This window comes from Nipponia nippon, unplaced genomic scaffold, assembly GCF_047370975.1.
Source record: "Nipponia nippon isolate SJK-2023a ecotype South Korea unplaced genomic scaffold, ASM4737097v1 scaffold_2, whole genome shotgun sequence".
Lineage (NCBI taxonomy): Eukaryota > Metazoa > Chordata > Aves > Pelecaniformes > Threskiornithidae > Nipponia > Nipponia nippon.
The window spans coordinates 62,789,223-62,815,161 of NW_028262336.1; the positions used below are offsets into that span (position 1 = coordinate 62,789,223).

At 40.0% G+C, this 25,939-nt stretch overlaps 1 long non-coding RNA gene across 2 annotated transcripts in view; it reads left to right on the forward strand.

The window, feature by feature from the left end:
* The window catches only part of LOC148055807 (uncharacterized), a 78,233-nt gene that overhangs the window by 36,983 nt on the left and 15,311 nt on the right, over positions 1 to 25,939 (forward strand). The window contains exons 3-5 of one of the 2 annotated variants that reach the window (XR_015704655.1): positions 795 to 927; positions 1,434 to 1,562; positions 19,090 to 19,478. This is a non-coding gene — a long non-coding RNA (uncharacterized LOC148055807). Of the gene's footprint in view, positions 1 to 794; positions 928 to 1,433; positions 1,563 to 19,089; positions 19,708 to 25,939 lie in introns of those variants that run through there. The other variant, XR_015704654.1, reaches the window with a different exon arrangement.

The window sequence follows — 25,939 nt, forward strand, 5'->3', positions numbered from 1 at the left end:
CACTTGAAATGTGCAGTCCTGTGGGACGGTTGCTTCCCAAAGATGTCTCCTCCATGCAATCCAGCAGTGAATCTCCAGCAAAGCGATGGCTGGGAGTTACACCCCTGAGGGACAGGAGCACTCTCCCTTTTCTCTGGATCAATGTTACCATGTAAAAGGCACAGCAAGGAAGTCTGTTTCTCAATATTGTACCTACTTGAGGCTCCTGAAGGTGTGATTAATTAGGTGTGATTAATTAAACCACGAGTCATGACCACCTTTTTTTCCTGTCATATTACTTATAAACAAGAGGGCAGTCAGTGAAGTTAAATGGTGTAGGATAGTAAATTCAGAGGAAATAAAAAGAAATGAGTTGTGTTGCTTGTGGTCAACCTATGGGATTTGCTGCCACAGGTGATCATCTGATAAATAGGGTTCCTGGGCTGGAAAGAGTAGTTGTTAATGCTATTACCATAATAGATGGGACCAATCCTGTATTCCTGGGACTTCTGGGTGCACTGGGAAGGCAGAAGTGAGTCCTGCTTGGCTAATAAAGTAAGAGCAAGTGCTCCACGTGCTAGGAAGTCAGGCAGCAATGTTGTTCTCTACGGACAGCAGCACTGCACTATTAGCTTGATCTATGACTTGCCATTTCGTGGTTTGGTTGTTTGTTTATTTGTCTGTCTTTTTAATTCCTCTCGAAAATACTGCACTGGCTCTCTCTGTTGACTGAATGACCAGGCTTGGGCAGAAGATATAGCATTCTTCTTCTCTGACCTTTATATCAAAATTGATTAACAATAATTCTTTTGCAGAAGAAGATTGACAATAAGATGTGGATGTTCATCTTTAATGAACTCTAGTTACCAAAGTGGAAACCAGCTAACTTTGATGGTGCAACTGACCACCTACTCAGCAATAGCTGAGTATTTACTCCTTCTTGAAATGGTAAAGTAATGCTGTATCCATAGATAAGATGAAGAACCACCTGTTGCTCTAGTTGATTTTTTCTCTCTCTCATGTCATTGATTTCTTGGGACCTTTCTCATTACTGGCGGTAGCAGGATGTGCTGGCTAGTATTTATGCAGTCAGAAATGGCATAACTTAGAATTAGAGCCTGTGTAATCCTGTCAAGTACTCAGAATTATTATGTTTTTGTATTTTAATCTTTGTAAAGTAAGGAGTCCACTCATAATCTAATTGTTTTTGTTTATTGTCATGTTTGCCATTTTACAGAATAGTTCACTGGAAGGTGTCTACTTTATATTGTTCTCACTTCCTAATAAAAGATCTTATTTAAAAGAATCTTTCTCTTCAATTATGAAAATACTTTCCTGATCTCATTAAGCCCCAAAAAGATGAAGTGTTATTTTTCCTTTTTATTTGTGACAATACAAATTAAACACACCTATGGCGAACTAATTACTATGTTTATTTTTTTTTTTTTGTACAGAGTAAGCCTGTTAACTGTGTATGTGAAGAATGAAGCAAGCAAAAAACAAAGAGAAGTGTGAAGAGCTTTGCTGCCATATCGTCTGTGACATTGTGTCAGCTCCTACTTTTAGGATCGATGAGTAAATAGGTACGTAAGAGAGACACTGTTATTCTACAAAGAAGGGTTATTTCAAAGGAAATAAAGAAAAAAATTTAAAAGGCATGTAAATACATTCTCAGACACTATATGATGGCAACATTAGAGAGGGAACTTCATTTGGTCTTCTTTTAATTTCAGGTCTTTACAGTGGAACAGTATTGTACAGTGGTCTAGATAATAATGTCCTTGATCTTATCAAGTATTGCCATAGTGCTAGTATTGCTATTTTCCTGTTGAGGTTATTCATGTGAGAGAAACCGCTCTGTTGTACAAGTTAAAGGTTCACCTTCTGTCCTTCATTTTTTCACTTAAACCAGATGTGGGCATTTCAATGTTCATGCAAATTACAGCATCTTTCAGAGTTGTGCACTTTACATTATAAGACATTTTGTTAATTGTAGAGGTAATAGATATCATCACCTTTGTTTAACCATGAAAGTGCTGATTTTCAAATTACTCAAAGTTTTAATTATTGTGATTATAACTCAGTACTGCCTCCATGACATTTCACATGCAGAAGTTACATCAGTGTAAACCACTTGGGATAACAGGCAGAAATAAATAGCTTTTTCTCTGTATATTCATAGTATACTGGAAATTGAGAGGCCAGGACTTCTTACAGAGAAGGCCATCCATTGCTGTTGTTCCCCTCCATGGACATCCATGCTACGTTCCCTTCTTCCCTTACACACTAGAGTGAGAAAAACAGAGTGAGTCACTAGCAGGGACTCAGTGGTCTTCTTTATTAGGCATAAGTTTTGGTGCTGTACAAGACTGTTACGTTGGAGACGATATGGCGGATGTCTGGAATATCTGCTCTATCTTCCATTCTTTCGTTTACCCAAGGCAAGGGAACATACATGACCCAGGAGCCATCATCTTGCCTTTCTTCAGGCCTGGCCCTGATGGCCAATGAGTCAGGAGGAGAAGCAAACAAAAATGACAAAAATCAAACACTAAATATTTCATGTAACTGTGGTCAGAGATGGAGATTATATCTAACCAAACAACCAAATCCTCCACCACACGTCAGGACTAAGGCTGACTTCATTTTTTATTTCAGTGCTCTCCATAGAAAGGAGCCAGTCAATTATTCTCTGTGTGTTAAATAGTGTACTAACATCAGTAACAGACCAAACAGATGGTTTTGTTTTATTGTTTGAATGCTGTAATATTTTACTGTAAATATATAAATAGGATATTCACTTGCCTTATACAAGTTCCTAATGTACTTTATAATAAACCAAGTAATTTTGACCTATCCTAACACCATTCAGACAATGAGCTCAATACTGGCACAAATCCCATCCATTAAAAAAGTCAGTGGTATTACTTTTACAATTTGAAGGATAAAGACAGAAATGCAAGAGATGGAGCAATAAGAACCATGCGGTCCCTCCTCTTCAAGGGTCTCATCCAGAGCCTATTAAGTTAATGTACATACTCCCTTTGATTTTAATAGGCTTTGCATAAGTCAGAAATTGTTGAAAATTAATAGCAGGAAAAAGAATCACCCTGTTTACATTTGTTGGGTTGTATCCATAATAAACTTGTAAAAAATTAACACAGTAAAAAACATTAAAACAGATCCAAATACTAACTTTATTTTAGAATTCAAGATGACCTCATTTCCTGCTCCAACATAAGTACGTGATGTCACGAACATCAGAAGATTTTTTTCAAAACCTTTACTGAAAACATTCCTCTTCCCGTCATCGAATACTTCATCTTGCTTTCTTCTGGCAGCTGTTCCTTCTAGAGACACATATCTTTGGGCAAGCAGTTATGAATATCAGAGAGTAGTCTGGAGCACACCACCACCTGGGACACCAAAGGATCACAGATTGCTCTCATGAGATCCACTGGATGGGAGGTGGTGGTGGGTCAGAAAAGTGTCCAGCCAAAGCAGAGTGCCTAGGAATGCCCCAGGGATCAGAAGCAAGGACAAACATGACTCTTCCAAATGAAGATTTCTAAACTACCCTAGACTTTTCATTTCTAGTTTGAGCAGTTAGATTTTATTCTTACAGTGGAACTAGGGTACTTCACAGATAAAATCAAGCACACAAAAGGACTCTAAGATTAGATCCTAATTCTCCATTTGACCAAAGGAGAACTGAGGAAAAGAGAGATGGAGTGATTTGCTGGGGCAAGCAGAGCCCTAGGTGGAACCAGATCCCCTGTCCTGTTCAGAGGCTGCCCTTTCCTCCCTGTGATGTGCAAGAAACATAGCCATTATCAGGCACCTGCAAAAGCCCTCCACCTGTTTTAGCTCGAAGTGACAGAGCCCAGAGGACAATGTGCGTGTTCCCCCCTAGTCTGTAGGGAGCATGATGTAGCTGATGCAATTCCCGCTCCAGCACACCTGCAAGGTCTCATTGATTTGCTGCTCGGTGCTCTGAAAACTCAGAAATCTATTATCAGTGTGAGCATGTGCTTATTGATCAGATTACCTGCTTCTGCTCCCTGTGAGTACCTAATTGTACCAGTGTAAGCACACACATACATGTAAATATGCACACACTTATGCTCATATACAGGCATACACACACGGGTTATTAGGATGTGTGTATGTTAAAGGCTTTACATATTTTTTTTGTTTTACAAAACCGCACATAAATAAAAAGAACGGACCTTCCCCATGAAACGTGAGCACAGAAACACTCGCAAGTGGCCAAGAGCTGCTAAATAATTAATCAATAGAGCAGTGTGGCAGTTTGAAATGTAAATGTGATGGATGAAGGTGTGATGCTTGTCATCAAGCAGAAAATGATGTGACTGGAATGGATAACCCACGGTACCTGCTGGCTGGCAAAAGCTTGGACACAAAGATAAAGTAAAGCCATCAGAAAGCAGCCCCGGCAACCCCTAATTCTTGCCTTTGACCCACAATTCACTTTCATGTCCCTGTCCCAGAAGAGATGTTTAAAAAAATGATGAAGAGAGATCTTGGGGTGGGAAAGGGGAAAGAAAAAAAACCATCTGAAGAAATGCTACCTGACAAGGCTGCAGGCTACATTCTTGAGAACACCTTTCTTTTCTTTCTGTTCTCCTTCTCCTGTTAAATAAAAATGCGGCTCCTTTTTTCCCTTTCCTTTCTTCCAAAACTCTCCCGAGCCGTTCCTGCAAGTGGTTCTGTGACTCGGGAGCTGACAACAGCCACATGCAAAGGAACAAAGAACGAGAGTGACAATTCAGAGTGCACGCAGGTGAGAAAGACACCTTTTACTTATCAAACTAGGCTGCAAAAAATGCTCTTTTTACTCATCGAGCTAGAAATAGAGGTGATCTAACAAGGCACTGATCCAAATTCTTTATTTGTGCTGAAATGTCATGCTAACAGGATTTTAGGTTGACTAGTAGTCTGTGGCCCCTCCGTTCAAGTAAGGAAACATTCCTCCAATTTGGAAAGAGGAAAATCCATATAATTACCGTATATTATGTGACAGGAAAATGTATGCCTTGATGGCAAAGGGTGACAGAAAATGTCCATCAAAAAATTTGTTTTCAGGGACATCCTACACCAGTCATTACACTTTCTCTGTGGGGAAACTGAACACGATGGGATTCAACTCAATTCTCCGAATTTGAGAGGACTTAGCTCTTATAAAAAAGGGATTTTTTTAATCTTTTTTTTTTTTCTGTAGAAATGCAAGCCTGCAAGTAAGATTTAAAAGTTTGATGGTTCTCTCCTTGAAAGAGAGAATCCTATTTCTCAGTAAGTACCATTTAGCAGGTTGTCTTTTTTTGCCTCTTTTGTTATCAAAAGCCCATTCTTTTCAGAAAGTGAAAAATACCATGGTTTAACGTTAGATTTCCAAACTCCCCGAAATATACATTAGCAGATAACACCTACTAAAAGCGAAAGCTAAATATAGATATATAATAGTGCTTTGGCACACAAAAGAGATGTTTTACCATTTCTTAGACATAAAATACACATACAAATATTCTCTTAAAATCTTCTGGGTTTTTTTAAGACCTCTATACACGTTTACCTCTGAAGTGGTGTAAAGAAGCAGCAGATCTCCAGGTGAACTGGCCAGCGTTTTCATACTTCCTCAACTGATTATTTTTACTTGGTTTTGTTTGGATTTTTTTAGTCTTTATGTTACTGTTATACAAGAGGCAGTGAGAAAACACATAAGTATTTATACAAAAATAAATGTGCCAAAATGAATTTTAGAAGTCAAGAATTAGAGTTTACACTAAAATAGAACCCTAGCTGGCCGAGCTCCATAGTAAATAAGCTACTTTTAGTCTGGGACAGGTTACTGGTGTAATGCCACTGAAGGGAAATCTTTCCTGTAACTTAGCTACCTGGCTAAGCTTTAAGCAGGGTGCCAACTCTCTCTGTATGCAGGGAATCACCACACTCCACAGAAATATTTCCCATTTAGAATGACAAAACTGTGGGATGATAGGTAATTCAGCTTGAATTTCTTTTCTGGGGCGTTTTAAGTTGTTTTCGGATTTGTATTTTGGGAGCTTTCTTCTAGCTCATGCCAAAGCCGCTCAGCTGTATATCTTACCTACATGGCAGGTACATTCATATTAATTTTTAGTCCTTTTGCACAGCTTCAGGAATGCAGTATCATTGTAAGTAGGAATCAGACCCTAGAATTTGGAGCAATCTGGGTAAACTAGTCTGTGGGATGGAAGAATGACCCCACACCCTACATCTGGTATGTTTCTGGTAGGACATGTTCATAGGTTTTGCAGCAGTAAAAAGGAATTTGGTTTAATGGTTCACAGAGATTGATGCTGAGTATAAGCAACTATTGTACTGCAGTAATGTAGCAATATTTATCACTACTAGGACTTCTATTCTCCCATAAACTGCTGTAGCAGTGGAAAAGCGCCATCCCAGGACTATGTTGTCACTAAGCTCATAGAAGGCCATTTCTGTACCTTCAGTCTGTCTCAGCTACAGAAGGACTTGCAATATAGAAATGACAGATCAGGCTGCAAGTGCGCAACAGTCATCCCCAGCCTCTGGAAAGCAGACCCACCTACTCCGGCCAGAGAGAGCTGTGATGCACCCTGTCCTGTGCCGAGTCTGGAGGACCAGCTCGTTAGTACTGTGGGACACACCACCACATAAGCCATGTACTATACTATATAGCTACCCACATGTAATGTAGAGGTGCCTACCAGCCTAGCAGTAGGAACAGTGGTTCACTGCCTTAGGGATTGTACAGATATGCACTAGCAACTGGCCACTAGTTTCTAACATCATAGAAATATAGAGGTACTAACATGACTTTGCTTTCTTCCCCCTTTAAATTTGCTGCATACGTAGAGGAGAGGAACATAAAAAATGGCCTGACAAAGGCAGCTCTGAGAACCTGTGTCTTAACCCCAACAGTGGCCACCAGCAGCTGGCTACAGAAGAGAAGAAGAGGGCAACCTCGTAGCAGAGTCCCCCAGATCACTCTCCCAGCCTCCAGCAACTGGCAGCTCAGGGACTTGCCGAGCTGAAAAATTTGCCTACTTTGCTGTAGTGATGGTGGGTAAAATATGCAGCGATGACTCTCCCATACCAGCAGGCTTTGTTTCACCCCAAGTGTTACGCCAAACTAGTTGTATATCATCATGAAGAATAACTGCATTTCCCCAGAGTTGATTTCCTATGGCACATTTTACTTAGATACTTTCTCAACACCCTCACAAATATGCCATAGATCTAATGCACAATCTCCTTTTCAAAATGAATGGGTCTGATTACAGGCGTATTCATTTTGTAAAAGGTACAAAAGGATACAAATGTGCCTTTCCATCTCATATAATGTCAAAGTAAGACCCTCTTGCCCTTTTATTTCAATCCCCGCAATTTGAAAATAAAAAAAATGACTTGATTATATGTTTTTTACCATTAAGTGTATAATTGCTTTTGTGTTTTGACATTTCATTCCTCTTACCAAAATACATGGTAGGAATTAAAAGTCAAATCTTTTATGTATTTGATGTACAGATCCTTCCATGTATTTCAATGAGAGAAATAACAGTGGAACCTTAAAGCAGGTACAGTGAAGCCATCTGAAAATGAAGTCACTTTTTATACTGGAAATCCGACTATGGCCTCAGTTCTGCCCTCCCTTATCTAGGTTGATGGCTTTTTGAAATCACTGGAAGATCTGAATGAGTCAAAACCAAGCAAAGCCTGCAGGACTTGACCTTTAAAATAGAGCTGGGATTATACTGTGCCCTGTCGGGCAGATTTCAAGATTACAATCCAGTCTGAAAATGACTTTTGAAAGCCGTAAGACAGGAGCTGGCCAGGCACTCGAGAGTACTGGCCTGGCATGAAATGGCAGTAGTGAGGAACACAGGTCCCAGCAGGGAGGGCCAGGAGCAGCCAGAGCATCAGCAGGGTGTTCCAGCTGACCCAAGGCCAGCAGGAGGGCTGTGGCATTGAAAGAGAAGTCACACTCTGTGGGCTGGTGAGAAGATGTGGATGCATGCAAGGGGAGCTGGATGTTGTTTATGGATGGTTTTTGTCTTACTTTCATCTCAATTTTTCCCATAAAGTTTTTTCCACTTCATGCACTGCCCTTCATCAAGGGCAGCACCCCTCTTTCCCTTTTACTGCTCCACCACTCATTTTCCTCTCCCTCGTTTTCTTTCTGCCAGAGGAACTTCTCTCCTTCCCTCTACTGCATTCTTCCCTCTCTTTCTCATATTTTTCATGTTTCTGCTTTTCCTCTGTTCTTCTATTTCCCTTTCACCACCTGTGCCCTTTAACTGAATTCTCTCTCACTTCTTTTTTCTCTGTACAGCATGCCAAATTCTTCATATTTACCTTAATTTCTGTTCATACTCATCCACAACCCGCGTGCTGAGATTTCCTCTGGCTGTATTTTCTCCCACTGATCCCTCTACCGTGATTTCTCCCCGTCCAGTTAAGTCCTAAAGTGACTTGGCCCTACAGCCATAGCTGGGATTACATAGTGCCCTGAGTTTCAGATTTATGCAGTCTAGCGCTCTCTGAAAAAGTTTTCTGCAATCTGGGAAGTAGATGCTAGGCCGGAACTCAGATGGACTGAGCTTGGGACAGTCTGAGCTAGGAATGGTAGTGGTAGGCTTTAATGGTAAATGAGAGCTCAGTAATGTTCTTCCAAGTGTTAGTATTCTCACCCACAAATTCTGTCATGCCTTCACTATACCCATTAACAAAACCTGCTGCTCTAGGTGAATACACTTTTGAAGTAAGATTCATGCTGTCTTTCTCCTTTTCCCAAAGAGAGGGACACAATTTTTCTTCCAGCTCAGGAAAGACACCTTCAACAAAGGTAAAGGACAATAGACAAGGTAACAAAAAAGAGAAGTAAAGGGAGCAGGAAACAGTTGCATCAGGAAGAAGCAAGTCAGAGACTCACAGAGAGAGAGAGAGAGAGAGAGACAGCTGAGTGTATCTCCACACAACAGTTGTAGTGTCACTATATCTCATGGAGACACACTTAGCTTCCCATAATGAAAGCAGCTTGCATTGCATGGGTGCCAAGTGCATGGATGCTAGAAGTTGTCTCCCTTTGGCCATCACGTGTTTGCACTTTGCAGGGGGAATGAGACAGCTTGGGCCTGCTCCAGCCCAGCCATAGCTTTCGAGGGCCTCCTTTCCCGGGATCCCTGCTGCATCCTACTGCTGATAGGATTGTGTGCATGAAGCACTTTTCAGGTATGTGGTAAGGATATGTTTAGACACACACACACATGCATACGCACACATGCACTTGCACATTTTTCCCTGCCATTGTTTGCACATGCAAAAACTGCAAATTAAAAATTAAAAGAGAATGGGAAGCCCACAACAAGTAAATCACATAATTGGCCCCAGCCCATGCCCTCAGGAGAGGTGGAAGGTAGGACTTATAACAAGGAAATGGAGCTCATGTCATTTTTACTAAATGAGTAACTGCAAGTAATAAAAGTAGTAGATTTATACCTGTGTCGTCCAGTCTTTGAAGAAGTCTCTTGATTAAAGCTTAAGATCAGGCATCCAGAATATCTTGAGTTTGTTCTCACGAGTAGCTATTTTACCCACAAGGTGGGTGTCATTTAAAAAAATCTGTATCTTTGAAAATCTGTATCTTTGCTCAAGGGCTCTGCTTCACAGTTTCAGGATAGTAATCAACTCAAGGAGATGCTTCAAAGTTAAACACTTTTTTTTTTTAAATAATCATGTAATCCTGAAATGGGGAGGTGCAAGATAGGTGCAAATTATTGCTTTCTTCCAGCTCAAGGTGACCAAAGTCTTCAACAGGTCATCTTGGATGTTACATTTCTTCAGAACACACTTGCATACAGACAAGAATATTAACTATTGCTACTCATAGGGGATTGTCTGTTCACACAGGTTACAGAATGGCTTTGAGGTCACTCATGCTGCCCTTTTAAATATTTTTTTATGGCAATACTGTCAAACAACTACAGAATTTACTGCTGCTTAGCCTGAAAGGGAGCTGTTTCTCAGAATGGGGAACTTGGGGAAGATGTTTTCACTCAGCTGGAAGCTTTATGGGGCAGATTTCATCCATGGTCCAGACGTAAATGTCAGCTCCCTTGAGAGTTTGGAACTCAATGCGTGTTCAGCCCCAGAAACCAAGTGATGAACCAGAACTTCAGACTCTCAGAAACCAAACACTTTGTGCTTCTGAGAGGTTGGGTTTGTTTTTATTTTTTCTCCATTTTTTTGCCTTTTTCTTTAATTTTGATGGATGATGTTTTGTTCTGCAGTGAGTTTTTAATGCGTGTTGCTGTGGAACAATTTCAATTGTCGAAAACAACAACAAAAAGCAATATTTCAATATTTCTCAAGAAAAGGCTTCAAAGGTTTCAGATCTTTTTAAAATGTTTCTGCTTTATTTTGACGTGGCATAAAAGTTTTGTATGCATTCTCGCATCCGCTATTGTGACAGCTGTATTTAATGAGTGCAAAATGATCAGAAAAACATCCTTTACTGTGGGTTGCCATTGCCAGCAGATGACAGGAGAGAGGCATTACTGTAATAAGAGAAGCGATGAAGTAGTTCATACTACTACTGATGAGGTATTTCTAACTCAAATGCTTAGGTATGCCTTTTGAAAATAACGCATTGGTCGCATTACCTAATAGTTTCATCAGATTTTGTTTCTGAGTGCATTTGGAAATAAAATTGTGCACCCTTAGCCTCAGGCCATGAAGTGGTTGGTTGCGACATATTATTTGTGCATAAGACAGTCAGTTTCCCTAAGATGAAGAAGAAAAGGTCCTAGTCTTGTCTATAAATACCAGCCTTTCCATCAAACTGATGCTAAGCATGAAATGCAGATCCACAGATATGCTAGAAATGAAACATTACACAATACGTTTGCTTTCTATTTTATACGCATATTTAATATCAGAGTATTTTAGTCCAAATTGGAGACAGTATAAAAATAAATCTAAATGGATTTGAAAGGCAGGGTATTTCTTTTTTCAAAGCTTTGTCGTTCCTGACTTCCTCTGGTGACTGTTAGCTTATCATGCCTTTGTACAGGAGATCTAAGTATTTCATTCTCTCTTGTGTCTCCATATGGTACCATTTCCCAGATAGTCTTCCTTTGGTCACAAGATGACAGTGAGAAGGAATTGTCAAACTGGACCACTATGACAATTTACTCTGGGGGAGAAAATCCTGTGGGTGTTTAGAAGCTTTACTGTAAGTTATATTTGATTAACTTATCCTACTACTGACAAATAATTAGGTCAGCAATTAATTTCAAAATGCAAATGTGCTACAGGCCTTCATGTTTTAAGAAATTCCCTTTGTCTTTAGTTTTTACTTGTGTTAAAGTCTTAGTGGATTTAGCTGGGTGAAGGAACAAAATTATGTTTTCTAATGCTTTATTTACTAGGTTGAGTTGGACTTTTTTAGCAAATATTGACTGCAAATGTTTGTTCAGAAATGATCATGTGTGATGGAATTTAGTGGAATAAGAAAACAGCAGAGTAATGAGGAACCAACCATTTAAAAATATATATCTTTTTACACTTCTGCTGCAAAATATTTATCTACCTTCATGGATTAGGAACAGAAAGACAAATCAGAGGGTCAGGAGCAGACCGTGGTAGCAAAGTCATTAGTACCTGCTTAAGCAGCCTAAGAAACCAGGGTATATCAGAAAGAAAACATGCTTAATATTGCTGCAAGTGTGGCTTAAAGAAACCTATCTACCAGCCTATCTCAGGGACTTTATTATTAAACAAACACAGATTAAAGGCTCAGCCCTTCCCAAGAGGAGCTCAAGGGAGTTTTCTGTTGACTTTAAGGGAGTGAGGCGTCTAAGTCTAAGTCTAAGTTTTCTGTGATTAAAATCATGCAATTTTTTAGAAAATATTCAAAATATGCAGCTGTAAACAAACCCAACCAGCTAGCCTAATATAAAATCTGAATGAATTTACATAGGTGCAAGACTTATATTAGAATTTCCTAACAGTTTATTTACTTAGTTTATTCAAGTCAAGAAGGAGAGCATCCGCTCTAGAATTGGGTGAGGGTTTTTTACAAAATTTTTACTGACCTTAAGATGAAGTTTTAAACGGATCATGACAAGCCACATTTTTTATCCTCAACTATGCAGGCTGCTTTGAATGAAATAATGATAAAGAAAAGTAAAAGTCAAGATTTTTTTTTTTTGTGCAAAATGTTACTTTTACCTCACTTTTGCTTAAATTACTAATGTAAATAATTACATGAGAGAAAAAAAATCCAGAAAAAAGATAAAACTAAACATTGCTTTTTTAGGACAGTTTCATTTTGGAAGGAAAAACAACAGGAGAATTGTATGGGCTCAAAATTATGTGTCTCACCTACACAAACAAAGCTTGGTTTCCAATCTCCTTCGAAGGATTATGCCCAGGACCTTCTTTCCATCTTAAGCAGCATCTGAAGAACTTTGAAGGTTTCACCAGGTAGGAGCAGGCAACACAAGGCTGAAGCTTCATTTTGAATGCGGGAGAATCTCTTTCTTTCTCCCCAGAGCTGTGGGAGAGAAAATCAGAAATGTAACTGGATATGAGAGGGCTAAGCTGTTCAGAGCTCTGCAGACAGAAGTTTTCTTGTAAGATACAGGCAGTGTTTGTGCTGCTCAGCTGAGCACCAGCCATGGACCCAGCTAAAGCACTGCATTTCAAGAAAGATGCGGCTACCTTCAAGACTGTCTGAAGGAGAGGAATGGGAATGATCAGAAGTTTGGGAAATGTGACCTGCAAGAAAACCTGAACTGGGGTGATTTCATCTCGGAAAGAAGAGAATGAGGGGACAAAAACAACAAAAACTTCAAAATTGAAAAATCCTTCTGAAAAGAGGCAGGGAAGAGTTTGTGTTTCAGGTCTACAGTGAAATGACAGAAGACAACAGCCCTACACCGAAACAAGGGAGATTTGGTTCAGATGTTGGCAAAAACTTTCTGACAGTGAAGACATTGAAGCTGTGGAAGGGATCATCTGTGGAGTCTGAAGTCCCCCTCACTGAAGACCTTTGAGAACAGGCTGGGGAAACCACTTTCCAAAATAATGTGAATATAGTTTCTGGCTGAAAGCAATGCCTTAGCATTTATTACATTGATATTTTTAATTGACTTTAAGAAGCTGATGGAACGCCTACTTTTATGGTAGCAGAAAATAAACTTCTAAATTAATCTAGGGCAAGAAACATACAATGAATGCCCAGCACAGCTGCCATTATGAGTGAGAGCAATTGCAGATGGGGTTTATCTACAGAAGCAGAACAGATAGAATGGTCTGCATGACAAAAGGTGAGCTCATTAAAATAAAAAAAAAATTAAAATTAATAAAAGCTTTCAGTGGTCAGTAAGCTGGCATTAAATGCTATAAAATAAAGGAAGTCAATATGCCAGAATTTCACCATGGAATTTGAGGTTTATTCAGCACCTTTTAGGATCAGAGTCACTGTGACGAAGTAGAGAGGTACAAGGCAAACCAATCTCAGATTCTGGCCCTGCGATGGTATACCACCAATTTGGTACAGATACACAGAACACAGCTGGAGTAATGAAAGTTTAAGTGAAAATGATTATTTCTTCCAGATAATATCTATTTACCTGACAAAAAAATAAATAAAGTTCACATTAATAGAGCACTTTATTTTTAAATTTAAAAAACTAATAAATGTCTCATAGGTCATGTTGTTTAAAACATAAATCTTTCAAATCTGAATGATCTCTGGAGTCATCTGCAAAATTGTTATATGAAAGTACATACCAAAGTATATAAAGTATATACCAAGGGAATTTTAAAATATTGTCACACTCTAAAATTAGGACATCTCAAGATATTTTATTAATGCATTTCTACCTGTTGACCTTGAAGCAACAACACTAAATATTCTAGCTGCTTTACGAAAGCCTTCTGCTGGCCTCCCTTCCCTTGGATGCTTGTGTGCTATCGTTCTCTCTTTGTTTCAAACAGGGAGCGACACATCCCACGCCACGCAGCCCGTCTTTCTGTCTTTCTGTCATCCTTAGAAATGGCAGGATTTTCCTTATCCTGTAAAATGCTGACTGAGGATTGCCTTGTGGGGATCAGAGGGGCATTTCCCTTGGGATTGCCAGGCAATGGCATAGGCCTGCTGAGTATTTGTTCCTCCTGTCATCCACTCTGAAGGGCATAATCCCAAGGAAATCAGTGGGGAGTTTTAATATGGACTTTGAAGGCCAGATATGCCTAAGAATATAAAGGTGATTAAAAAACGATTCTGCTGAAACTCTCTCAGCAATCTGGGACTTTTCTTTGAACAGGAAACCAAAATAAAAATGCCTTGCTTTGTTTTTTTGTAAATATCAGATGACAAATCTTAGACTTTTCTTATGGCCCCAAGTACATTTGACATATGACTACAAATGGTTTTTTCCAACTTCAGGTAAACTTGTTACACTAAATCCTCCCATTTGGATCCCAAGTGTCGTTTTGAAGGTGGCCCAATTCTTTTCTCACGTGGTTTCAACTCCAGTGAGACTTGATCCTGTGTACGTAAACAGTGGTACAACAACTGCCTTCTTTTAAATAAGTGGAATTCACAAGCTTTACAAAAAAGTTTGACTTGACAAACTTTTAAAAAAACACTCTTATCTAACATTCTTGCGTTGATAAAGTTTTCTCTTTGGCATAGTATGGCAATGTAAAATGTCCCTATTTTGTATAACATGGCAGAGGCAAACTCCACAGACTGTCCGGTGTCATCCCAATGTATCCTACCTGCAGCCTGCAGCAGCCCCACAAGCTTTCTTTGGGTGTTCCCCAGCTGCTGGGGCCCATGCACTCAGCATCCCTTTGTTTCAGGGTCCAAAAGCAGACAGAGACTCCAAAGGACCCTCTGCCTTTCCGAACATGCTCTCAGCAGAGTGAGGAGCAAAGGGGTAGATTATCACTCTTGAAAAACACCTTCAGCACTCTAAAAACCCCACTGTGTCACAACCACTTGCTGGCATCGGCATCACTTTTATACCTGCCACTGAAGATGCTGAAGAGTAACAGAGAGAAGAAAGATGCCTTAAATCAGAAGGGATGTTTTGCTTTGTTAAGGAATAGTATAACCACATACAACAGCCAACCAGCAAAGAAGGAAGAGTAGGGAAACAGGGGAATTCATTATCTGGAAATCGCACACACTGGTTTGGGAAAGGAGGTGAGGGGAGCAGTTCCCTTTCTCTCAGAAAACAAATATTGCAGCATAGCAAACAAATAAGCATGAAACCTTGAGAGCTATTACCTTAGTGCTGGTCTCTTCTTTGCTGCCCAAGCCAGCCACCCATGACAACTGAGACGGTTAGAGAATCCCAACCAGCAAAAGGAAAAAAAAAAAAAAAAAAGAAAAAGCCCAAATCTCACACTCCCCAGCTGCAGGCATCATGGAAAAGTGCCTCAGGCCCCATGCATGTGACTTCACAGCAAAACCTAGAGCCAGCCCTGAGGGGTCTGGTACAGAGAGCGAAGTAATGTGACTGTGATTAGGACGTGTGGAAATTAGAAGCTCTCTTGTTTTAAGAGTCTGGGTTATCTACCGAGCCTGCTCTACACTTGTTTCAACTGTAATGTGGTGAACAAAGGCTGTCTGCAGAAGGTGCTGTATTTCTCTACTCAGTCTATGTCACTTAAAGCTTTTTATGTTAGACTGGTTTTAAAAACTTCAATTTAAACCAACATGAAAGGTCCTTAAACAGTAAATAGCATATTATATCAAAAACAAATAGATTAAAAAGTGAACATCCATAACCAGTATATTTCTTTGTAGAAGAGTTTCACTTTCCACACTAACTAAAACTATAAGACTGGCAGATCTGGGCCAGAGGTTTGTAATGGGCCTTTTACTTTTTTTCCTTCCCTCTCCAGTGATAAATAATCAGTTTTAGAGAATTGATAAAAAGAGACAAGAATGAAAAGTGGGTATGACACATTTATGAGACGGATTTTTCATCTGTTTCTTAAATACAGCACCTTTATTTCAGATCATATTAAAAAAAGAGACGGGAGAGCCATCCAATTTATGTTGTGCTGCAGTAGTGAATACATATGAATATATGGAGTATAGCCTGGGAGAGCAAGAAAATTCAAGAATTTCCTGACAAGTTGAAAAAAGTTATGTTATCATTCAAGAGCCGTTTATTTAAATAAGAAAAATAAAAAACAGGCCACATGACTAGAGACAGCAGAGGATAAAAATGCATTGTTTCCAGACAAACCCCCATCAAAGACTTATGACTGGAAATGCTGAAGTCAGAATATCTTCATCTTTTAAATTTCCATGAGCACTTTCAAGAAAAGCTGGAATTCTGCTATATGACTTTCTACACACCTTCCACTACTGATTGATAACAAGAAGTAGCATTAGCAGTATTTTTCCCCCATCATTCCTCTGAAGCTAATGGAGTCGAGGATTTGTTACTTGATCTAATGGCAATAGCTTTCCAATAGACATGCACAGAATTATTGATTAGTTTGTCCTCTCCTTGTTTGCGTTGGAACACTGTTCAATTTACACCAATTAAAGAATGCTTGGTTTGTGTATTGAAGAATAATTAAGGGATGGAATTCCCTATAGGCTACTAAAAATGACATCTGACTGGAATGGTGATTACAGCATGAAGGCAGCATTAGTATTTAAATAGTTTGACTGCTATATAAAATCATTACAGCATCTCACCATGAAAAAGAGCATTAGTTAATTTTTCCTATAAGAAAATTAGTTGTATGTATTTTCCTGGTCACTTTAAGTAAATTTGACAAGCCTAATCTTAAAGCAAGTGTTCCAGGTTTGGTGGAAGGAGCAGATAGAGCACTGTTTAAAGTAATCATCATGATAGATATGTATATAATCTTCAACCAAAATACAAATATGCACAAATTAATAGCAGAGTTTTGTCAGAGATGCTCAAATCAAATTTAAACATTAAAAACACATCGGTTGCCGAAACTGAAAATCCAAGGGTAACTGCCATGTTAATTATACAACAATCAGCATTGCACAGACTGTAAGCACACAAGAAATTGTTATTTGTCCGCCACTGTGGTTGTCCAACTTTTAACACCCTTTCCAGCACTGCATGGAACAGGGCATCACAGGAAGCAAACAGGCACAGTGGAAGGAGTCATCCTTGCAAGTAGGACTCGCCTATGAAATAGCCCAAAGCATTAAAAGAATTGGCGTAGCCTAGCACATCCAAGCAACACTTCCTTAGACTTCTTTGGAGTACAAGGTGGAGGAGAGGTTCATTCTTGAAAATACATTTGAGGAAAGAGGGATTTTTATCCTCTACTTAATGTTCTCCTATGCATATTAAATTCTATCTCCTAGCCTTGGATTACAATATCTACAGTAATGATCTATCCAAAACCTGACAGCAGCATTACTGTAACATAAACTGCTCGGGGCCATTCCTGGAGCATATTTACCTTTCCATAGCCTACTTAAGTACAGTGTGTTTATTTTACTAAACTTAGATACTGTAGTATATTTTATAAGGTCATCCGCCTGCTTCAAGACCTCACATTGCAGCTACTGTCCTTCCTATGAGAATTTATGCAGTTCCGCTTGAAGGTTGTCAACACCCTCTTTAATTCATTAAAGGTTGCTCTGTGAAGGAACATAAGACTTTTCCATTTAAGCCTCTAAGGGGAATGAGACTTATGAGCATGTCTACATTGTGCAATGCACAACTGTGTTAGAGATGCCCGAGCTCCCAAGCCCAAGTTCCAAATGAGGTGATAAGTCTGCACAGCACAATATACCCTTATTTGCGTGGCTCAGCACCCCTGGCCAATCTGCAGCACCTCTTTGCAGATCAGATTAGGCTGGGTGCCATGCTGTTCTCATGACTATGCCCAGTTCTACAGGTTGCTTATGGATATCTTCACTGCACCGTGTTCCATTGCATGGATCTGCCCTAAAACTAGGTTTGGGACAGTACACTTCATCAGAGACTACAACCACTGACTTTCCACAGCGTTTTGTTCCAACATTTGAAAAGTCTTCTGTTCTGGCTTTTGTTTTCATGTTGCATGAGTAGTTCTCACTTCTGTACTAGACCTCCTGTTGGGATCTCCCACTATAATCTGCCTGACTTGGACTTTCAGGAGTGAGACTAACGTTTCCTTTCAATGAATAATCTTCTTTTGCAGCAGGGCTGATATAAGGGTGTATTCTTCCCTCCACCCATGAGAAGAATGTCCATTAATTTCAACAGAAACTCTCCATGCAGAAAAGGGAGAACTGTGCCCTGGGGAACATTCACGGAAGATTAATGGTGGGGAGAGAAAAGTGATACAGTACAGGCAGAACAAAATCAGAACCCACCACACAAATAAAACCGGACAAGGGTTCATTTTTTAAAAGTCAGTCAGAACGGCAGGAAGGCTTTGAAAAAATCAGGGCTGTTTCAGTGCACTTTTGCATACGTTGGCTTTCAGAAGACATGAATAGAAACCTAACAGTAACTCTTTTTTCATACCTTCTTTCACAGGTCTCACTGGCAAAGAAGGATTTAGCACTTAATTCCTGTACTTTTATGTGGCAAATTAGGAATTTGCACCTTAAAAGGAAATTGCTTTTCAAACTCCCATAAATTCTGGATTTTATTTTTTTAAATGGTGGAAAACATTCCTTACCTTCATCCCAACACATAATAAATAGCACTCTCCATTACTTCTCCTCAAAATGTGTAGGAAAGTAGGCCTGGCCAAAGAGAGGTGTTTATCATTCTTTCTGAGGAGAGGCTAAGGGTCTAGAGCTTGTCCTTAACCATTTCATCTCCTCAGCCCTTTTTAGTTTAAACTCACACATTGCTCTCTTCATCAAAATCAAGTGTCTGTTGAGGAAAATATTTAACTTCAGGCTTGGTCATTTGATGAAGTAGAGCCCACTGGCATTGGATAGTCCAGACCAAAACTGGAATATGAACAGAGTTGCAATGTGGTTTATTTTTCAGTTTAACATCGGCTAAAATTAAAAACCCTACACTATTTTTGCCATCATTTTAGGTAACAACTTGTTGGTTTGCAACTGCACCGAGACAAGAGGAGGTTGGTGAAGCAGACTGGCGCAGCACGAGAGTGTGCAGCAGACGGCAGTGGTGACTCTCCGGGAGGACGTACTGAAGGTGTGGTTGGTTCTGCTGACCCCAACACAAGGTCCCTTCTCTGGGAAGCTTGAGAGTGAAGTGGTGCCCACTGAAGTGGAACAAAAGACATGATTAGAGTACCTATGAAGTGCTTTTCTTCATGAAGACAAGGCAAGCTGAAAGACAAGAAAGTGCGACCCAGTGAAGAAGTGTACTCTCACAACATGGCACTACACTGGCAACCATGGTTTTCAGCAAAACAGCCCGTTCTGACCGTCAACACCAAAGTGAAGACAAGCTTACAAAAAGGTTGGTACACATCCTGAGTTGGTTTATTTTTGAGTCATTTTTGGCCCAACTTCTTCCTCTCCACACTTCCTAGAAAAACAAAAGGCCAGAGGCAGGTGTTGGGGTGGCATTGGTTTTTCTCATTTAATCTGTGAGGCACCATAAAAAACAATCCATGATCATGGAGCATGCTCTGGATTTGTCTAAGCATAAGTGACTCAAATACTAACATGTGAATTTAGTAAAGTTAGAGTCTGTGGAGTGGAAATAAATTACAGCAGCAATTGAAGTTGAATGTGATATAGAAATCCAACCAACAGAAGACTGTCTGGTAACAATTATTCAGAAAGCTGCTGACCCTCTATTTCTTTAAAGAGTTAAACATTTGGATTGGTTAACTGGCAGCTGCAAGAATAGGCATATGTTCTAATCTTTGATCCGTAGCTGAATTTGCAACTCTTTGTATGAGAAGCAGATCACATAGATTTGCATATTTTTAAGGATCTATAGGGAGAAAAAGAAGAACAAAAACTTCTCTTCCAAGATGCCACTTTGAGATCACACAGAGTGTCATGGGTACCCCCAAGTACGCTAATGTTCACAGCCAGTTGCAAGACTCACAGATTTTATAAATGGCCCTAAACTGTGACATTCACATCTGAAGTTTAATCAAAATTTCTGCTAGAACAGAGAATTGCAAGCCGAGGTTGCATTGTAACTCTTCACAGAGGTATGTACGTCTGTCATTAAGGTCTCATTTCTGCATCCAAATTTGTGTCAGGACTTTCCTAAAATCTGAGAGAGTCCAGAGGTAATAGACAAATTAGAAAATGTTCTGTGACCAAATGAGACACTGTTGTCCAGACTCAAATGCATGAGCAAGTAACAGATTTCTGCCAAGGTCTTGACATCCTCTTAGCTTTGGCAAAATTTTCCAGTGTTGATGAAAATTGAGCAGACACAAGACAACCATGAATCATCCCACTGGTAGCATGGATGCTAACCAAACTTAATTTTGTTTGTGTTCAAGGTTAATTTCTTGCACACCTCTGTTTTCAACACAACTGAAAGATGTTTACTAATCATTCATTTTGCATCAACAGTCATGTCTATGCCACAGGAGATTTCCTCCATTTGGTAATATTCCCTCAGAAAGTAGCTCCTGCTGACAGAAGTGAGCAGTATATTGAGTACTGTGAAGTGAAGAGGTAATCATCCTTGCAAATGTTCTCCATTGTGGGATGTTTCAACGTAGTCTTTACTCGATTTGAAAGGAACCCCCGTTCCTTTACAATAAGCTTTCTCTCCTGGTTCACCTACACAACACTGACTGATATCCACAAAGAAGATGATGATGGTGGTTATTTGTTACTTGCCTATGGATACTTCCCATACATCCCAAACAAAAATATGGATTACTGCATGCGTCTACGCAGATATGTGCAAGGAAGGCAATGCAAAGAAGGCAATCTCCAAGAAATGTTCTGTTTAGCTTTCTTATAGTTCCGTGTGGTAAGCCATATGGGGGCATGGAGGCATGGTACAGAAGGTAGGCTAGAAGCCTGATTGGCACAGGAGACACTGCTTCCAGGCACTATCTGCCTTGTCCGGTGGGCAGGCAAGACTTTGTAAAGTCCTGGCAAAAATGCCATGAAGAGAAGAGGAAGGTGGTGCACATTCCTGGACAAAGTGTAGTAAGAAGGTGAGATGATGTAATGGTATTCAGAAAGCTTCTTTTGAGAGTGATCAGACCATCGACAGGTGAACCAGAGCCTGAGCCAGGAACAATGGCTTCAGTATCTTAAAGACATAGGGAGGGAATAGAAAAAGAGAATAGCGTACACTTTTTAATGAGAAAAATTAATTGGTGATGCAGAGTTTTTGAGAAGGGACCAGCCTGTGTCCTGACAGTGCACACATTCCACAGGTTAAGCAGACTCCAAAAGTAACCCAAAACCTAAGGCTAAGCTTTGCTACTTTTTGCACCTCACCAACAGTATTAGAGATAAGAGGTGCTCTCTGTCACCAGCAGGGCCATGTAACCAGCTATTCAAATGCTGGAAGCACAATGAGAATAAAGGGTCAAGGCTTGCCTTGCTTCATTATTAGGATTGTTGTCTTCCTTCTACTAACACGAGCAGATGCTTTTCTTTCTGTGTTTTGTATACCTTTGGGTGTTTCTTCCTAAAGGCCTCTGAAAGATTTCTGATCTTTTAGAAACTTACTTTTTAGGGGGTTGTGTAGCTTGTTTGTTTTGTGAGAAGGCAGGGTGCAAAAATGGAAAAATGGAAATTGCTTTAACTGCTGTACAGTATGATTTTGATTATTTCACTTAGTTATTGCTAACCATATTTTATAAATATCCACACATTATATTTGTTCTGGCCATTGAGATGATACTTTCAAACTGAATTGAAAATGTATTGTGATGTATTGTGTCAATGTAATATTATAACTGTACAAAATTGGTTATACCAGTAAGAAGAAACATCTTAAAAGCTGCCTCTCTACCGTTAATTCTCTGTATCTTAACTTTGTACTGCACTACAAGACCATTTGCTGAGATTTTGCTCATGCACTGTTAAGTGGGATCCTAGCATATCACTACATTCAGTCAAAATATTGAAAGATAAAATGAGAACACCTATAGGTGATGAAAATGAGACCAAGAAAGTAGCATTTTTCTTTACATCATGTAAAGCAGAAAATCTGAAAATCGTTTCAGTGAAAACAGATTACAAGTGGGATGTTTGGGAGGCATCGTCATTATTGTGGACTACAGTAAAAGAAAAAATATATACCAAATCAGAATAACACTAAATTAACTTAAATTTAAAACAGCAATGAACCAAGACTTTAACAATGGGATAATGTCACCTTAGTGGTTTGGTCTAAGGCAATTGCCTACAGTCCTTCTGTAGTCAAGAGAGAGAAAGAGAGGCTCCACCAGTAAGAGAGACCTATTTTACCATGGCCATCTGAGATACCATCCTAAACTGGCCACATTAAATAATTGAACTGAGTGAGATCTGGAGGTGCCACCTGCAGAGGACAGAGAAAGAAAAGAGTCACCTGAGACTAGATAGCTAGTTCTAAGACAGCTACAGCAAGCTGTAATGAATCCTGCCCTGTATGTGAATTCCCAAACTTTAGGAAATTAAGGATGCAATTAATTTCTAAGACCTTTTTCATTTATTTAAACAGATGTGCTAGGGATGAGCATGCCCGTTTGTACCCTGATATAGATTTAATAGACTGGACTTTGACTGACAGCTCTGGAATCATGGATCTTGAGACATATTTAACATCAGCCTAGAAAGGTTAGGAAGTTCAGTGTCTTTTATCTACTCCCAAAAGCCAATGAGAAAGTAGAGCCATTTGCTTTCAGATTTTTCTTCTTCACTTGAAATAAGAAAGATAGTGAAATGAGGATACCCACCACCCTTTCCGAAAGCTAGGACAACCTCAATAACAGCAGAAATACTTTTCTCATTGATGAATAAAGCCATGGAACTGGTTTCAGATATAGTTTCCATATCTGTGCTTTAGGAAATTATAGTTAATGTCAATCTCATATCTATCCCATATCAAAGGGATGTTTGTCTGTGTCTCAAATCAGGAATATATATCTTTAGTGACTGTAATACAAATTAAGCTAGCATTTGGGGTCTGATTCTATAAACAGACCAAGTAATGGTCATCAAAGTTCATTGAAATAAGTTTTATGTGACAAAGCTCAGCAGTGTTGGCAAACGTGTTTTCATAAAACTGACCTTCTTTTGAAATGGCTGGACTGAAGGCCAGCCTACACTGGCCAGAAATTTAAACAGGACACAGAGATTATTTGGCCCATTTCTGATGTTCTAGTTCTGTCCTTCACAATCATTAAAGACTGGATTGGCCATACGGCAGTTTCTGTCTTTCTTAAAACAGAAAGGGAGTGGGAAGAAACAGAAATAAAGATCTACAAAAGAAAGAGGGAAAAAGAGAAAGGATTGCTGCGGCCTTCTGGCTTCACTTCATCAAAGGTAAAAGACCAAGAGGCTGTTCACTTGGCTGAGGGCCAGGCCATGGGCTAGGATACAGGTCCTGCTCCTCCTGGTTGCACTGAGCACTCAGCCTGCCAGGGGGGTCGCTTGCCTTAGCACTAGAGGAGGGGGCTCCTGCGGGGCAGCTCTTCACCTGAACATCTTCCCAAGGACAGCACCAGTTTGCGTCAGCAAGTATTTAACCCACCTGTGACAGATGTAGTGCAGAGGAATGGTATCGGGCTTAATAAATCAGCTAAATAAGATGTGATGAGAGTGGCTGCAGCAATGTGCAGAAATATCCTTCAGTGGAGCAGTGAGAGAATACCAGCTGAGAGCCAAGCCTCACCTGTTGATGAATCTAAATCTTAGGCTGGGTTATGCACCAAAGCACCCCAGAGATCCTCACAAATCCATATAAAGTGGGTCAGGAGAAGAGTGCAACAAGCTAGCAAAGGAGTTAAATGAATCTGTTGCATCATGTCTGCTGCTGAGAGTCATGTAGAAATTCCTGTGCCAAAGGCACTTTGCAAAGAAAATCAGAGTGTGGCCTTTATACAGATTGAAATCTCTGAGGAGGAAGTTGTTGAGTAACTTGAGGAACTCAAGTGCAGTAAATCACCACAACCGGATGGTGTTCATCTGGGAGTTCTGAGGGGAAATAAAGTGAGAAAAAGCCAAGATACTGACAAGGGGATGCCTTCTTCCCTTGAAAAATGCAGCAGCACAAGAAGGCTGCGAAGCCCTATTATGTTGCCTGTCTTCAAAAGAAGATGAGGAAAATCCTGGGAATTGCAGAGCTTTGAAGTTTATCACGGTTTTAGGGAGCCCAAGAAACCGGTTCTGAAGAGCAGTTCAAGAGCGAGTTTGTTGGACAGGAATGCCCCAAGAGGGTGTTCTTCAGCCTCTGAAACCACTGAGTCTCTGTAGGACTGGAGTACTTTGAAAAACCAGTGGAGCAGCCTTCAGAGGGAAAGTGGAATAACAGGGACTTCTCAGAGGAAGGTGAGCAAGTGATCCAAATGTTCAAAAGTTTTTGCAGAGGTCATTTGTAAGCAAGTGTCATAGAGGATGTTAAGGAATAAAACTGAGGACGCTATCTTGAAGATTATTTGTTCCTGGAATGAACTACAAATCATTCCAGAGGAAGTGAATATAGGAAGCATTTCTCTTTCTAGTGAGTGGTAAGGTGAACACCCAGTAGTGGGTATTAGGACTAGTGTCATAACAAATAAACGAGTCTGAATCCCAAATCCTAATGCATTCAAATTAGCGTATCCAGAATCCACCCCAGATCTGGATCCAAGACACACATGTGGTTCCCATCTTAAAAGAGGACAAATTAGTTCCTGGATTCAAACTCCTTGAGCTCTGAGGTTTGAATATTCCATGTCCAAAGACTATAGCTCCAGTGTACATGATAGTTACTTATAAAATATGGGCAGGGCGGGAGGAGTGCATGTGCACACATAGCATGCGAAGGAAGCAATTAAATGTAAACTCCAAACAATTTAAAAAGTGATTCAGAAAGTGCTCTGATGTAGAGATTGCATTACGTGAGTATTTGCTCTTGACATTAACTTGCTGCAGCTAGCTGAAAGGGCAGAAGATTACGAGTAATAGGACAGTGGGAATTTTGCTGGGTTTGGTGAGCCCACTTACAATCAAACATTTTAAATTATCTGGATTTACATGGCTTTGTACCCTTTCAGTTTCTCTCCCGGATTTTTCAGTTCCTGCAGGCCTAGTGCACTGAAGGCAAAGCTACTTCAGCTTTAATTCACTCTCTCTTTTGAATTCATTAGATTTTGAGAGCTTTCAAAGGAAGTCAGAGGTAGGAATTAGACAAAATATAGAAAGTGGGACATTTCTGACTGCTTGTGTGCTTTCAGTATCTAAAAAGGAAGCTTTTTTTTAAAGCAAACTGTAGGAGGGCTTGTAAAAATAGATATTTACATTTACATACTGGGACAAATCCTCAGCTGCCATGGAGCAGTATTGCTCCATCATCTTGAACAGAGCTAACCCTAGCGACCACAGCTGAGAACCTCCCTCTCACACGTGTACATATATGTGTGAAATATATTTAGGATTCTGTATTTTTCCAAATGTACAGAAGCTGCTTCTTCCTCCAGGTGCTTTTGCCTGTGCAGTAAGTTGTGGGAGTTAAAGCTCCTCTGTTTTTAAGGGTGGTGTCTTCAGCGGGGCAGGGTGAGGAGGGAGGGTGAAGTGCAAGGAGAAGGATGCATGCACAAAGGAACCAGCATGAACAGAGAATCCCAGAGAAGAAGGTGGAGGAGAGAAACAGGAAAAAACAATCATGTCCTACATAGCCATGCTGTGGTCTAAGGGCATTACTTCTTGACAGCAACTGAAAACCAAGCAATATCTGCATTCACAGCAGCAGGGAGTTAAACTGTGACTGAGCAGCAACCACGACTTCTGGAAAACACC